We start from the raw sequence: 16,592 nt of genomic DNA on the forward strand, positions 1-16,592 counted from the left end.
GTAACCAAATATCACAGGTCGGAACCCCAACTATGGTCTCCTATAGCGACAGAAGCATAACGGAGGTTGCAGACTTGTTAGAACCTACCCCAGTCTTACAGTTGGGGTAACTGACACATGGTCACATGGTTTTGCCTCTGTCAAGTGCCACCTGTTTTAAAAGCCACCTGGTGATAGGGCTCACAGGACTTGAATTCAGGTATCAGCACCCACATGGTGCCTTAAAATTGTCTGTGACTCCTGTTATAGGGGATCGCGTACCCTCTTTTGACCTTTGGGCCACCAGTCATGCATGTATGTATGTATAGTGCACTTCTGTGCATTCAGACAAAACATTCACACACAAAAATTAAAAATCGTTTTAAATAAACTATTCTTTGAAGCACCAGCTTTAAAGTTCCAGATTTTCTGCTTTTTTTCCCGGATACAAAATACCCTTTAATCTCAGGAGTCTGCCTTTTGTCAACAATCAACTGTGATACGTGGAAAAGTTACTAGAACTTTTCGTACCTCTATTTTTTCATATTTACAATAAGAATAATGAAAGTCCTTCACCTTATTCAATTAGTGTGAGAATACACCCTTTGCTTCAAGTACAACCGTACTCAACTGGGACTAGATGTGCTTCTTAAATTCTAAACTGGTTCTGATTCTCAAGTTCAAGAGCTTGATTCTGATCCTGATTCCAGTGACCATCATGTACCCTGACCAAATCCCTTCCCTCTGCCTCTCTAAAACATCAGAACTTTGGGGGAAACAATGTCTGTAGTGATGTTTTGTTTGTGATCTAACAAATAAAGCTTGCCTGAAGATCAGAGTACAGAGCTAAGCCACTAGTTAACCGGAGAGGCTGGGCAGTGGTGGCACACACCTTTAATCCCAGCACTTGGGAGACAAAGGCAGCTGGAACTCTGAGCTCAAGGTGACAGAAGATTGAAACTGTCTAAAAGAGAAACAGCTTACACAAAGGTGATCCCAGCACTTGGGATCCCATACCTTTAGTCCCAGCACCAGGGAGTTGGAGACGGGAGTGATATGGTTGAGTGGAGAGCGGAATATAAGGTAGGAGGAGACAGGAGTTGAAATACAGTCTGAGGTTTTGTAGAGAGCATTCAGTCTGAGGATTTGTAGAGACAGGATCGCCCCTTTTGTCTGAGCATTGGTAGAGGTCAGAATGCTCTAGTGGTTTCCTGCTCTGCTTCTCTGATCCTTCAGCTTTTACTCCGATATCTGGCTCCAGGTATTTATTATTAAGACCAATTAGAGTTCGTGCTACAAAATGTCAACTAACTTACAACCTTGTAATTCCTTTGTCTATTTTGAAGTGTTTCTTAAAGCCAGAATAACCATTTTTACTTATTGAAAGCATTTAAGTGGTTATTGTTTTGAATAATAATGTTTATTAAGCATATAGAGAAATACACCTGCTCATCTTCCCCAGGGCATTCTCTGCTCTTTGCTAGATGTGTGACACATTGTTTTTATCCTTACTGTGGGACAAATATGTTACCCATATCGTCCCTCTCAGACCAAACACTAAACTCCTTCAGAATAATGGGAAAATGTAAGTTACAAGTGGCTCAGCAGTCCAGTTTGTGGGGTGAGGAGACCACAGGCTTCATAACACTTCAGTCTACCACAGTGACTGCCACTTCACAGTGTTCTCACTGATAAGTGACAGCGTGTGTGTGTGTGTGTGTGTGTGTGTGTGTGTGTAACAACTGATTTATTCCTAGGAACTGGTCAAGAGCTGACTTTTTCAGATGATTGACTGCTAAAGAAGTCAAACCATTTGAGGTCATGATTATGCTTAGCAAGCTTCCTTGCTTGCATTCTGACATGTTTTGGGCTTTTTTGTTGTGAGTGGTTGAAAAAAATCTGGGATTTGAGTAGAGAACTGGCTAATAGATAAAATGGATCGGAGCTCCTCAGCTGCAGCTGGAGAGGAATGCTGGGTGGGTGGGAGAGGTTACCTTTTCTGGGATTTGTCAGTTTGGGAACAGGTCAGGCAGTTTATCTCAGGGACTCAGAGACCAGATACTGTTGACCTGAGGTGCCCAAAGACTTGAGACCCAGCTCCTTTCAGCCTTGGATGTCCCCTGTCTTCCATTTCATGAAGTTATCAGACTTTATTACCAACTTAAATGCCATTCTCCTTGAAGCTTCACTGTGTGGTTGACACTTTTTTCCCTTGCCTGTATTGAAATCCACCCGGTCCCTGATCTTATCCCTTTCTGCATTCCTCGGATCTACAATACCACAGTAACATCCAGAGAAGAGCTGGAAGAGTGAGCAGCCCTGGGTACAGAGGAGACTGGAGCAAGGCATAGAAGAATCTTGGGTTCTGGTGATTCACTGTGTAGAACTTTTCCCATGAAGAGGCTGTGGAATCAAAACTGAGAAAGAGGAGGAGAAAAAAAAGAGTTATAAAATGCTAAAGATTTAACTTGGCAAGTTATGAGGAAAAAAAACTGGATTTCTAGGCTGGAATTAAAATATGAGTTTTACTGCTTCCAATGAAAGAAAAAAATGCTATAAAATAGATTACAGCAAAACATGTTAGAAAATCAGTTACACATTGTAGAAATCTGAACCAGGAGGGTCAAGTTTGTAGAATAATGGAAAATAGAAAATAGTTGTTCCCGGGACAAAACAACATACATCATCCCATTAAAAAATGAGAGAATCTGGGGACGCGGGAGTCTGTCCTGCACAGGAGGAGCTATGGCAAAGAGGATAAGAGCACACCCAAGTCCATGCAGCCTTGAGTTCAAATGCTGCCATCGAAACCTTGTACACCCTCACTTGCTGAATAAGAAAGTATACAAATTAAGACATGAAAGAGAACTTCAGGTCTTGGCAAGAAGTTAGAAGAAATGGAAGCTCAATTAAAATGTTAATTCTAAAAGCAGATAAGATGTTAGAAAATATAGAAAGCCAGTTAAAATATTTAAAAATAAGTCAGGCACAAAACAGCTGACTAAGAGATGAAGAAATCAAGTTACAGATACTTTGTACAACTTTAACAGAGCTCTATAGCCAGGACTTACTCAGACTGCTTCAAGACCCTCTATGTGGCTGTTAGCCAGTATGCTGCTTCTCACAATTCTATGTAGAACTGCAGACTGGTAGATGTGCCCTGAAAGACTGACCTGGCCTGTGGGGTTAGAAATCCGCCCCCCAAAAAAGCCAAAAACATACTTCATCATTGCTTGCATTCGTTTTCCAAAAATTGCCACACTACTGGTTAGTTTTTTGTTACCTTGGCACAACTTAGAGTCATCTGGGAAAAGAGAAACCTCATTTGAGAAAATGTCCCTAGCATGCTGGCCTGTAGGCAAACCAATAGGCATTTTCTTGATTAGTGATTGATGTGGCAGGACTCAGCCCACGGGGGGTGGTACCAACCTGAACAGGTAGGTAGGTTTTTGGTTGTATTAGAAAGCAAACTGAGCAAGTCAGTAAGTTGTATTTCTCCATGGCTTCTGTTTCAGTTCCTGGATAAGATGAAATAAATCTTTTCCTCTCCAAGTTTCTTTTGGTCGTGTTGTTTATCATGGCAATAAAAAGCAAACTAGGGTTCAATCCAGGTATGGTGGCCCACTCCTTTAACCCCAGCATTTAGGAGGTGGAGGCAGATGGGTCTCTGAGTTCAAGACCAGCCTCCTCTACAGAGTGAGTTCTACGTCAGCCAGAGCTACACACAGAGAAACCCTGCTTCAAAAAACAAACAAAAACATCAACAACTAGAACTGTACAGTGGCAGGAGGAGAAAGAGTTGTAGGAAAGGGACCAGCAGGGAAGGCTGGGGAAAGGGTGATGGTCCTGATTCCTGGATAAACACGACCATTACCAATTTTCATCTTATCTCTTGAGATGATAGGCCTTTAGCAAGGCTGTCGTTACACCTGCCAGGGTTGGATCTGCAACAGCAAATCAGTATCACAGGAAGCATAGTTGCCCTGCATTTCCCAAGTGGTTTGCCAGGAACAGTAACTGTCCATGTTCTGAGTTACATGGGATAGTCAAGGAAAGGTCACTCTAGAGTAATTCAGGCTCTGTGGCAGCTGGGAGGAACAGTCTTTATGAACCTCGAACTGCTGTGCAGAAGCATAATCCGTTGATCGTTACACAAAAGTTGTTTTTGGGTAAAACAAGTTCTCCCATCTAAAGCCCCTAATCTAATCTGTATGTTTTGGGAAGGGAAGCATCACACCCCTACAACTTTACTCATTACGCACTGTTTGCAGTATTCAGTAATGCAAGACACTGAAGTGTGCCAGGACCATCTTGTGACCAAAGTCAGGCAAAGGCTGTAAAGCCTCAGAAAAACAACTCTATAGATAATAGAAAACAATCACTGTTTCCTGCAATTTCTTCAAGGTCAAACTACTTCTAGAAAACAACCATTCCAACATTTACCCTAGATACAATGATTCTACTGGGATTCCACTACAAGGAACTCTGTTCAGAAGTCCCCGCGCATTAACATTCCATGACCTTTGTTACACGGAAAGTCTCCTCCTTTGAGGATTTCTACTCTTCAGCCGAGCTATGGGGCCATGGAGAGCTCGGTAGGGGACTTCATTGTAGTTTTCCCTTTTTTCTGTTTTTCCTTCTTCTCACTAGATTTCATAAGACTGTACCACTCACACTGTATTAGCATATAAACTATCTGTTCAGTCTGTTTCTAGGCAAAGGTGCTTTCCCATGGAAACATGGCAGTTACTTTCCCAGCCAAACCTTAGTCATTACTCATCCCTTGTGGAAGATTTCAATTAATGGCTTTCTTGCACGGTGCCTATGAAATGTTCTTGGAAAAACTGTTAAACCCCAATCTAATCAGACCTTTAGGCTTCGTTTGAAGGTGATACTACTTAAACATATGACACTGGAAAACAATAGATAAGCCAAGAATGTGCAGCCTTCAAGTTAGCTACCCAAATTCTTCAAGTCTGTGCCATATGTCAAAACCATAGAGAAGGAAATGTGGGGGAGATTTTCCAAATTAGCCTCCAGATGGAACCCTCAAACCCTGATTGCATCATAGATTAAAGTTCCATAAAAATCTTCAGGAGAGGGCTGGAGAGATGGCTCAGTGGTTAAGAGCATTGTCTCGACTTCCAAAGGTCCTGAGTTCAATTCCCAGCAACCACATGGTGGCTCACAACCATCTGTAATGAGGTCTGGTGCCCTCTTCAGGCATGCACACAGACAGAATATTGTATGCATAATAAATAAATAAACAAATAAATATTTAAAAAAAAAATCTTCAGGAGACAATTAGAAAATTTTAAAAGTGACTTAAAGGGTCCGGGGAGATGGCTCAGAAGGTCACCATGTCTGACAATCTGGAGTTGAAGTCTTGGAACCTACATAGAGGAAAGAAAGAACGACTTTAACCCAAGCACTCCGGGAGGCTGAGGCAGGTGAATCTCTGTGAGTTCGAGGCCAGCCTAGTCTACAAGAGCTAGTTCCAGAACAGACACCAAAGCTACAGAACTAATTTCCTCAGTTTGTCCTTTAACGTGCTCACATGCACTATGGCATAAGTGCCATGCACATACACATAAATTTAGTTTTTAATGACTTGTATATTAGTTGTGATTACCAATAGAACAATTGCTATGTTCCTTTAATGTAATAGGAGTAAATTCTATAAAAGATTGTCTTTATTAGGTGTTTTATAATGAAGGATTTTTAGCAATCTTTGTGCTTTATCTACTATATTTTTTAGAAATACTTATATCCATGTGCTTGTGGAAAAGAAAATTCAAATTTTATAAGATGTTGGCACATTGAATGTAAGCTGAAGGCATTTATAGTTCCAGTGTGTTGATACCTAAGTGTTTAATACTTTTCATAAAGAATTAAGAGAAACTGGGTCAAAGTTAGAATATATTTCTATTTGAAGAAATGTGTTAATCATCGTATTTTCTTCAGCCAGTTTCATGTTAGCAGCCACTATGTGATCAGAGGCTAGTTCATACACCTCAGAGTGGATATTCACACCCAAGTTGCTATGCTCTCAAGAGCTTTTTACCTTTCCTGTCTCTAGCAATTAACCAAGTAGGGAAAAAAAAATCAATGTCATTTCTACTACCCAAAGTCTTGTTGGCAGAATAATCAAGTAGTTCAGAGAGTTGCTTCCCATAAAAAGCTGCATTCGATTTGCATAAGTTGGAGGCAGTGAAACTCTCTAGAGAAATTATCCTTTGAGGTAGATTTCAGTTGATGATGCAGGCCTCTTAGAGACAGACAGACATGAAGTAAGTAATATTTTCAAATGCACTTATTTCAGGCTTACATTGTTAGCGCCACATTTTTACTCAATGTGAAAACTTCCCAACCTGGTTTACTAATGTTTTGTTTTGACCTAGTTTTCCATCGTTTTTCTGGCCTTAATCCCCAAGATGCCTCCAGGCAAATGTGCTCCTGCTTTCTCATCGTATGTTTGACCAGTCTATCCTTTCCCCAGTAAAGGTGGAAAGCATGCTTACATTACAGTAATGCAACCAGTCTGGCCACCTATGCTCTGAACTAATGGATCTTCTCCAAGTAGAATTGCTTGCTTTGTCCTGGGAACAGCTTCTTTCATGTTTGTAAAATACTTATGCTTCACAAATGCCCGGTCTTCCCATGTGTAATAGTAAAAGTAACCTTGCAATCAAAGGCCAAACTCGTGGCAACCAGCACTCAAATCTTAGTGACTGATAAAATAGTTTTCCCATGTGTCATCAAAGGCAGCACTGCTCCAGTCGATGGACCAATTTAGAGTTGTGTCCTTTGCCTCTGATGCTTTTTACTAATGGCTACCCAACTGAGACTCAACTCATGAAGGATGGCAGAAGTGTCAGTGGGAGAAGAAACAAAATCCTTGAATCACCTCAAGATCTCAGCCCAAAACTGACACACTATCATTTCTGCTCACACTCCATTGGCCAGAGCCCAGCCTCAGCAAAATGAGGGCATATGCTCCATCCTGGTGAATCTTGGGAAAGGCAAGTAGAAAAAGAACTGTAGAAATATACCTTAGCTTCCCTTGAGCTTCATACGTATTTGCAACTAAGTTCTGGCTAAAAGAATATGAAAAAATGTGATGTACCACCTCTTGCTCTTGCTGGTCTAGGACCTACCTTTCCCTGCATGCTAGCTGGGAACATGGTGGAGCTAGAGACACTGGTAGAGTGGCTGCCTGGTCAACCCTGCCTCTGGCATGTTACAAGTATCCTATGCATGCTTACATGTCAACCCTACCCTGGCATGCTACAAGTATCCTATGCATACTTACAGAGTTTTGCATTTCAGTTACAGTGCCTTAGAACCAACATTAGTGTATAATTCATCATTCAGCAACGATTCACTGGAGGTCTTCTTTGTGCCATGTGGATCATGCTTGGCCTTGGAGAAATGACAGTGGCAAAACTATAGTTGGCTGTTTTGTATCTTCAGTGACAGATCTTGTCAGGAATAAGTTGTGTCAAACTTAAAGTTGTATGGAACTAAATCTGGAGTAATGCAAGAAAAACTGGACAAACAATATACAAGATCTTTGGGCTGTGACAATTTTAACTTCATAGTTGTGACAGTGTTCTATGATTTTATAGGATGTTACTAAAGAGAAATAGGTGAAAGGGTCACAGATCTCTGTAGTCTCACATCTCCCCACATGTGAATCTATATAAGCTCAAGCTCAAGTAAAAAGCAAACAACAACAACAACAACAAAACCCTCAAATCCTTGGTTTCATGCTTATGGCCTAATTACAAGGCTAAGTTACAACTAAGAAATCAAAAAGGTCATTAATGATAACTTTGACTGGTAACAACCCAACTTAACCCATCCAGTTAACAGCAATGCCCTGATATAGCAGAGAGATTGCAGCAAGAATACATAGCCTGAAGCAAGAGTGGTACAAAGTACTTCTCTCTTTAAATAAACATCCACATAATTTGTCACCCAGCCAGAAACACTTGAAAATAATCACACTGGAATGAGCTGTATAATGAATTATGCTGGTCACTCTACCTTTAATACATTGTGGTGTTCTTTGTAATAGCAACCTCGCCTTTTCTGACTAGTAGCATGGAGGTCAGTGGATGTTTTATAAGCCAAGGTGGGATATACAAGCTTCAGCGACTTAATGCTTATTGGCACCAAATACTAATTTCTTGCTCATGCAAAAGATAATACGGTGTTTGTGTTCCCCTCTGTCTTGTGTTCAACTCATTTTGATTGCAACCCCCTGGGCTGTTAAAAACTAGAAGAGAAAACTGAAAGGGAACATAATTTTATGGGCCAATCCACTGGCCTCAACAAGTCAGGCCTTCATCTTGTCCTTAAGGTAACATTCACAGGTGAGCAGGTGGGTGGCCCAGAGCAGCAGCTGAAGGCCTCTTGAGGCCATCCGGGCACCAATGTTGGCCTTTCCTTGGCAGTCTATGGCTTCCACAACTCAATGAGACCCATTTTTGATTTCTGATCTCCAGAACACTACGATACCAAATTTATGTTTTAAGTCACACGCCTGTGGCAATTTGTTACAGTCACGAACTAGGGTATCCATCTGTGAATAGATCTTATCTTTTCATGAGAATATAAACTGAGCTAAGGCCCAGGCTGCCTGGGAAAGAGTTCAGTTTTGTGACACAAGCCTACTGGGGCAGGATAGGAAGCAAGGGTTAGATGGAAACACATAGACTGTTCTTTCCAAGGCAATGTCTAGGGCTAGTGTAACCATTGATTTCCTACAGTAAGTATTGAAGGACCCAGTGAAAAGGCTAGTTAAATTAACTAAACAGTGATGATAACTAGCTAGGAATCCCTCAGGAAGAATGCAAAAAATGTGTGTTTCACAAGCGAGTTGAGTCACTATATAAATGCAAATGTGGTAATGCTAAGATCCCTTTTGTTAGAAAATCAAAACCATATGTTTGGAGAGGAAAGTACACATTTGGAGGCATGATGCTGAGTAGCAGTTAAGAATGGTGCCAAGCTGCTGATTTGACTTCCCCCACATGTTGCCCTAGTGACGCTATGGCTGTTTCAGGAACTAAGAGGTGGTTGTTTGAACAAATTCCTAGAAGTATAAATGGGAGGATTATTAGTTTAGCTCCTTCCAAAACATACATAATACTTGAGTTTACAGTGGTTGTATTCTACAAGGAAGGAATGTTCCCACTCTGGTTGGCTCTTATCTTCTTAGGGATCTCAGACTACAGAGCAGAGCTTCATTGTGATGTGCGGAATCTGTTTCTTCTCTGCCATAGCCACTATCTTCCTTTCGTTAAACCTTTCAGTCCCTGGCTAATCAAGAACTTGATCTAACCTTGCAATCAACATGTGGTCCCTTCCCTCACATCCCTAGCCTACCTACAATCTTGCAGTTCTGAGACTGGCTGAAGGAATACTGTCAGGAAGGTAAAGAGGTGAGCAAAGAGTCCCCAAGTAGGCGCCATAGTAAGGGCCATAAGGCTGCTCAGTCACTGAGGCCTTGCTCTTGGAAAAGTTCATTGGGGCACTGGCCTCTGCTCCTGACTGATGAGACACAATAGGGATGGGGTTAGTAATGAACTCCAGGGCACATCCTGTTTCTCCTATGCATCAGTCATAATGGGACAGTCAACTTCAAGTTAAGTTAAAGGTTCGTGTGGGACAAGAGAGACTCAAAACATGCCCTTCTAAAGGCTCACCAGTGTTAGCCAATGTATTAGTCTGTTTTCTGTTGCTACAACAAGGTACTTGATGCTGTGTACATTATAATGCAGTGGGGTTTTTCTTGATAGTTGAATGGTTCTAAACAGCATTGTGCCAGAGTTCTACTGAGGATTACCTGGCTGCATCACAGCTTGGCAGAGAATCAAAAGGGGAATCAACCATGTACAGAAAGAATAAAGTGCTTTAGAAGTGTAAGGCTGGGGCCGGGCGGTGGTAGCCCACACCTTTAATCCCAGCACTCAGAGCAGAGGCAGGCGGATCAAGACCAGCCTGGTCTGCAAAGTGAGTTCTAGGACAACCAGAACTGTTACACAGAGAAACCCTGTCTTGAAAAACTTAGAGGAGTGGAGGAATAGAAATGGAAGGTTGGAACTGACTTTCTAACAACCTATCTTATTTTGAGACGGGGTTTCTTGTGGGGTAATATTATACAGGCCACATACTTCTGCTTTGCATTGGTGGCCAGGCTCTCAAGCCACAGTGGCACCTGAGGTGATCACAATAGCACTTACAGACTGACTGCCACCCTGGGTCAGGATGTGCTGAGTTGTTCTGCTCCCTTCTTTGTAATTATGGGGACGCCTGGAAAGAGGTGTTAATCCAAGCTAGTGACTTTAGTCTTGCTACCCTGGAAACAGAATGCTAATGAACTTTCCCCTCAGTTTACCTTTGGAGATAAGAGCTGTTTGGAGAATAAACGCGGGTGATCTTCAGGATTTGAATGAACCCTGAGACTCCTTTCCGATACTGCTGTGTGAACTGTCTCAATTATTCCCACGCTTCCACACCAGTCCAGAGAGATAGTTTATGTTGGGGTTGGACCCTGACAGTTTCTCTGTAGTTTTGGTCCTGTCCTGGAACTAGCTCTTGTAGGCTAGGCTAGCTTCAAATTCACAGAGATCTGCCTGCCTCTGCTTCCCGAATGCTGGGATTAAAGGCATGTGCTACCACTGTCTGGCCTCTAACAACCTATTTAAAGAGCTTACTAGCTTCAGGAGACCAGCATTAGGCCCTTTCCAGCAGTGATGGCCATTACAACTTAACCGTTAGTACTAGACTCCATCCGCCTCTACTACCACTCTGGGAAAGGTGATTCCAGAACATGAAAACTTTGGGCGGGGGAGGGGGGTCGCTCAAAACAAAACAAAACAAAACTAGAGTGCTTCCAAGGTTCTAGATGTGGGAGAAGGTAAAGCTGCAACCTTTCCCACAAAATAGTTTTTTTTTAAAGTTCTTTTTAGTAGGAGGGAAGTGGTGAAATGACAGGAAGAGAGGAAACAGTGTTACTATTGCAGTATTTCTATTATAATAACAGGCTTGGCTTCATCTTCAATTTAAAAGAAGCCTCCTGATATGTAGGACATCCCATGCCTTGGCTTTGTTTTTGTTTTAATGGCATTCTCAGAAAACAGAGCCTAGATAAAAAAAAAAAATCTGGAAGTTATTTAAGCAATTTAGAAAATAGAAATTGAAGATACTTTTTTTTTTCTTAAAAAATACAAGGTCTCACTGTGTAGCCCGGCTATACTGGAACTGACTACATAGACCAGGCTGGCCTTTAAACTCAGAGATCCACCTGCTTCTACCTGAGTGCTGGAATTTAAGGTGTGCCACCATGCCTGGCTAAGATACTGACTTTAAATGACCTTAAGGTACCACGACTATCAATAGGCAGTAAATCTCTTCTCAGATATTGTTTTGGAAAAAGTGGAAGATAAAATTGCTCTGAAAGAGATAAACGGAAACAAAATGGAGAAAATGGCAATGGCACCCCCAAAACTGAACGTTGCTAAGGCCAAAGGATTTTGAACAGATAATTTTTGTTCAGTTGAATTCATTTTAGAATCTTGATTTTAGAACAAAACTTACTGAGCTCTTGAGCCAAGTTCCTTATTCCTGAAAAATAATAAACTATCAAGAAGAGATGTGAGCTGTGAAATAATTCTGAGGAAATGTAAGGCTCAAGTTCACAGGCTTCCAGAGTGTAGCCAATCAGATCTCAACAAGGAAAAAAAACAGCCGTGCTTTGTTTGGTTTGGCCTTTGTTTTTTTCAAGGCAGGGTTTTTCAGTGTAGCCCTGGTCATCCTGGAATTTGTTCTGTAGATCATGCTGGCCTCAAACTCAGAGATTCATCTGTCTCTGCCTCCCAACTGCTGGGATTAAAGGTGCTGAAGGTGCATGTCCCCCCAAAAAAAACCACTAAGTACTTGGACAGAGGAAATCTAATGATGTGCATCAGTGACTACTCAAAAATCAGCATTAGAGAAAGCAAAGTAACAAATGTTAGGGGCTGGGAAGATGGCCCAGTCTGTAAAGGACTTGCCTTGTAAGCATGAGGCTCTGAGTTTGATCCCCAGAACCTACCCCCCAAATGCCCCCCAGGCATGGTGGGATGTGCTTGTAATCCCAGTGCTGAGCAGGCAGTCAGGCAGATAGATCACTAGTACTTGCTGGCCAACTAGTTTGACTTACTTGATGTGTTTCAAGTGAATGGGAAACTTTGTCTTAATAGAAAATGGACAATATCTAACAATGATATGCAAGACTGCCATCTTCCTAAAATAAACAAAAATGGGGGAAACATACTATTTTCAAGGAAAATAAGGCTAAATTTGAGAATTCTGCTTACTGTGAAGTCTGCAAGTAAAACAAAAATTCATAACTTAATGCTTAATATATGTATTTAGTGGTAGATCATATAACTTGAAGAGAAACCAGTAGACTGAAAGACAAATTAGATACGGAATGAAACTTGGGGGAACTGATAGATGGGAATAAAAGGCCAATAGACACAAGCTACAATGAGAAGGAAATATACCTTTATTTAAATCATGGAAGGAAGAGAAGAATGTGTAGCTAATATTCGAGCATGTGTTTGCTGAGGCATAAAGCCACAACTGTATGAGCACAGAGAAACAAAGATAGGATCACTAAAACAATCGTCTATACTAAGATACTTAGTAACAAAACACAAGCAAACCAAAGATACCGAAGCAAACCTTAAAAGAAATCTTAAAATATGTCTTAAACATGGACAGCATAAAATTCAAAGGCAGGTGGTTTGCTGTGACAAAAGAACATGGGACTCAGCAAGAGATGCATTCCTGACAAAACTGTCTCTTAAGTTGACATGGTGGGACATACTTGGAATTCCAGCAGCTGAAGGCTGAGAAAGAAAGACCGCAAGTTAAAGGCTAACCTAATTTATATAGCTAAACCCTAACTCAAAAAATAGGTTTTAATTCATTCCAAGAGAATACTATTTTCATACTAGAGGAGAAAAATAGAATAATTATAATAGAATTCAAATAGAATAATTCTGATATAGTTTAAAGACATGATAGGCTATAAGTGATATCAGGTGAAATTAAAAATAGTCAATAAGCTTTAAATCTAAAGCAATCAATAATCATGCATTAAAAAAAGCTAATTAATATTCCTGTTAAAATAAATTATTAGACTGGATTAAACAATACTACATGTTATTTCCAAGTGTCACATCAAACATGTAAAAAAGCACAGAAACATTGAAAGCAAAAAAAAATAGAGCTAGGCCATGCAACAATAATCAGAAAGAAGTTAGCATATTAATGTCAGAGAAAAGAGACTAAATAAGCAAAAGGCATCACTAGAATCAAGTTTTCCTCTGTAAAGTTTCAACTTGCTAGCCTATATCCATGTGGCCTCCACAAAACCAAATCCACAGTAAAGGGTAACTTAGCAAACTACCATTCACTCGTAACAGTGAATATGCGTGGTATATTACAGAGTCAGCGTAATATCTTCATGGAGGTGACCACATCCAACATCTGCAGAACACATGTTCTTTTCCAATGCTGCGAACCTTCACTAAAGGAAAAGCATGCTGGATCTGAAGAAACGTCTCAGCACATTTTTAAGGACAGCAAATACAGAGAATGTTTTCTGAACACAGTAAAATAACAAAACTGTAACCAGGACACCCAAATATCAGGGAATCTAAAAATAAACCAACTTCTTATGGAATCTCCACTATGATCCCCTCCTTTTCATTTCTAACTTAGATTATTCATATTTTTCTGTTTCTTCTTGTTCAATCACACCAAAAGCTTATCAATTTTCCTACACTTGAAGTGCCAGCCTTGACTTTGCTGATCTCTATTTTGTTGTTGTCTTTTTCATTAATGCTTATTCTCCTTTTCAGAGCTTTGAAAATAAGACAGAACATCATACAATCTGACAATGTCTAGATAGTATTTTTTTTGAAACTCCAAGACAGTATTATTAGAGTTTGAAAGAAAAACAACAGGAAAGTCAAGCTGCAGCCGATGGGTGGGAGATGAGGAAAGGAAGAGAGCTCGCCATGCCTTTTGAGTTAGTGTCCAAGAAAGCAAGCAAGTTTAGCAATGGAGGGCACCAGACAGCTAGCTGCATGGTAGATGTGGGAGAGTTTTGGAGAAAGAATAAGACAGACCCGTGTCAGAGCAGCATGCTTAGGCTTTTGACCAGTGACCAAAAAAAGAGAGAGAAAGATGGAAAAAGGAAAGTTACACCTGTTGACTTAGAGTGCAGGGGAGTGAGCGTAACAGAAGCCCCGGAAGCAGCTGTCTGCGTGGTATTTTTAACAGAAAATGTAGGCTTCATTGGGAGTGGTGCTGCATACCTACAACCCCCAGCACTTAGGAAGCAGAGGCAGAAGGATTGCAAGCTAGAAGCCAGTCTCATCTATAGAGCAAGTTCCAAACTAGCTAAGCAAACGAAGTGAGGGCTGTCTCAAAACAACAAAAACAAAACAAGGGAATGGAAGTGCTAGCTGCAAAGCCTGATGAACTCAGTTCAGTTTCCAGGACATCTGGGTTTGGGTGGAAGTGTCACCCCAGCCCCAGCATCCATATACCCTAAGAGTCACCCCAGACCCTGGCATCCATATACCCCAAGGGTCACCCCAGACCCTGGCATCCATATACCTCAAGAGTCACCCCAGCCCCAGCATCCATATACCCAAAGAGTCTGAGGTGTTTGGTTGGAAGGAAGTGTCACCTCAGCCCCTAACATTCTTACACCCCCAAGACTCTGGAATGTTTGGGTTCAGGATTCACTCTTGCCCCTGGTATCCATGTATCCAAGGAGTCTGGAATGTTTGGGTGGAAAGTTCCATCCCAAGCCCCCTCCTCTGGGAGCTGCCTCAGTCCAGACTCCACTTCTGAGAAGAGAAAGCCTGGCCAACAAGGACCCCTCCCCAGAGAAGCTCAAGACCACTCCCACAGGGTATTTATTTAAACTGACCCCCAGAGAACAAACACAAGGTCTTCCTTTCCCCTCTCTGTGGTTTTTCTCTCGCCTTTCCCCATCTCTTCTCTGAGGGCTTAGAAGGCCACCTGGGAGTCTGGCATCCATTAAACCTGGGCTTTTTCTAATTTAGTTTGATTTGGATTATTGCTTCGGTGGAGAGGTTTATTGGGCCGTAAAAACTTTTCAATCTACATATGTATATGTATGGGGGCACACATGTGGAAGTCAAAAGACAATTTACAGGAGTCCTGTTTTTGACCATGTAGGTCAAACTCAGATTGTCAGGTATGGCAGGCCTTTACTCACTGAGCAATTTTGCTGACCCTTTTTTATTAATCTTAAAGAATTGTGTTTTACAGATGAGAAAATTGAAGGCAGGACAGGAAATAAATTCCTAAGCACTGCATTGACTGGAATGTACGCCCTAAGTTTGTATCTGAGACCAGATGAACTTTGTCTGCTCTCTTCAGTGAGTCTCTAACAACCCCAGGATCTCTTATCTTTTTAGACCTTAATGGACACTTACTAAAAACAGCCATAGTTAAGATAGTGGGAGCTTGGCACTCACTAACTCGTTTTGCATAATCTCTAGAATATCTGAGAATAACTACGTAAAATAAAATCACCATAGTTAACTGCAACAAAAGCTAAAAGTGGGGGTAGGAGTCAAGGGAAGCAAAAATGTGCATAACCTGAATGTCTAGGTTGCCTAAGGCTGCCTAAACCAGAAATGAAAATTCATGCTAGTCTCAAGTTGGAGGCTCTTCTGAATCCCTCTGGCAAAGATAAAGCATACTTGCTCAGAACAATAGATGGCTTATTTTAGAGCAAATGACCACTGAGAAAATATTTTATCTGTATATGACATGAACCTTGGGAATTTTTCTTGAGTTTCAGTTAAGAATTGCCTTCTGTTATCTTAGTGTCTTAATGTTCCACAATGCTTGGGAAAGAGCTACTATTTGGCCAGCCATACTTGATACATCCTCGTTTACACTACTCACTTCAGGCACTCTTCCTGGGTCTGCAATTACACTGACTTTTCTAGTCTCTTTACAACCTTTGAACTCTTATCCTAACAAAAGGCAGGTGAGGAAGCACCAACATCAACATAAGTGGTTTAGTTACTGGGTTGGGACCATCTGGGAATAAGTGAGAGTCCTCTTTTATCTTTTGGTTTTTCAAGACAGGGTTTCTCTATGTAACCCTGGCTGTCCTGGAACTCATTTTGTAGACCAGGCTGGTCTCAAACCCTCAGAGATTTGCCTGTCTCTGACACCCAAGTGCTGGGATTAAAGGCGTGCACCACCACTGCCTGGCCAAGAGTCCTCTTTTAAATCCAGGTTTCCTGATAGAGAAATCCTACTTTCAGCCACCGCATTTTGTTGCCTCTTTGCATGGGTTTCACTGCTTTCTAAGCACAACCAACACTACTCATTGCTGTGGGACAATGGTCTTTTATCCTGTCACTTGTATTATTTTAATAAAACGCTGATTGGCTAGTAGCCAGCCAAGAAGTAGAGGCGGGGTGACCAGGCAGAAAATAGAGATGGGATAACGAGAACAGGAGAATTTGGGGAAGAGGGAAAACACAGTCTGCAGT

This window comes from Microtus pennsylvanicus, chromosome 11, assembly GCF_037038515.1.
Source record: "Microtus pennsylvanicus isolate mMicPen1 chromosome 11, mMicPen1.hap1, whole genome shotgun sequence".
NCBI lineage: Eukaryota > Metazoa > Chordata > Mammalia > Rodentia > Cricetidae > Microtus > Microtus pennsylvanicus.